This window comes from Mus caroli, chromosome 18, assembly GCF_900094665.2.
Source record: "Mus caroli chromosome 18, CAROLI_EIJ_v1.1, whole genome shotgun sequence".
NCBI lineage: Eukaryota > Metazoa > Chordata > Mammalia > Rodentia > Muridae > Mus > Mus caroli.
In genome coordinates, this window is record NC_034587.1 from 10879974 (window position 1) to 10880653 (window position 680).

The following is a 680-nucleotide window of genomic DNA, read 5'->3' on the forward strand; positions in this document are numbered from 1 at the left end:
CCGATATAACTGGAACTCAGAGACACGCTCAGACCTGGCGTCCATGTGTGCCTTCCACAGACCCAAGAAAGAGAAGGGTTGGAGGCCATCTTTTTCTTCTTCTCTCCCCACCTACCATTCTCCCTTCCCTTCTTCATTCTGTCTGTGATGGTTTAAATACACTTGGCCCATGGGAAGTGGCACTATTAGGAGGTGTGGCCTTGTTGGGGAAGTGCATCACTGTGGGAGTGGGCTTTGAGGTCCTATGTTCAATCTCTGCCCAGTACAGAAGAGGCCTTCCTGCTTACTACCCGTGGAAGCCAGTCTCCTCCTAGATGCCTTTGGATCAAGATGGAGAACTCTTGACTCCTCCAGCACCATGTCTGCCTGTATGCTGCAATGCTTCCCACCATGATAATAGTCTGAATCTCTGAAATTGCAAGACATCCTCAATTAAGTGGTGTCTTTTATAAGAGTTGTCTGGGCCATGGTGTCTCTTCACAGCAATCAAACTCTAACTAAATAATAAACAAACAAACAAACAAACAAACACTGTACTTACTGGTTTATTGTGGATGTTTGGTTTGTTGGTTGTTGTTTTGAGGTAGGGCTAACCTGGGCTTCAAGATCCTACAAGTAGACCAATGGAATAGAATTGAAGACCCAGAAATGAACCCACACACCTATGGTCACTTGATCTT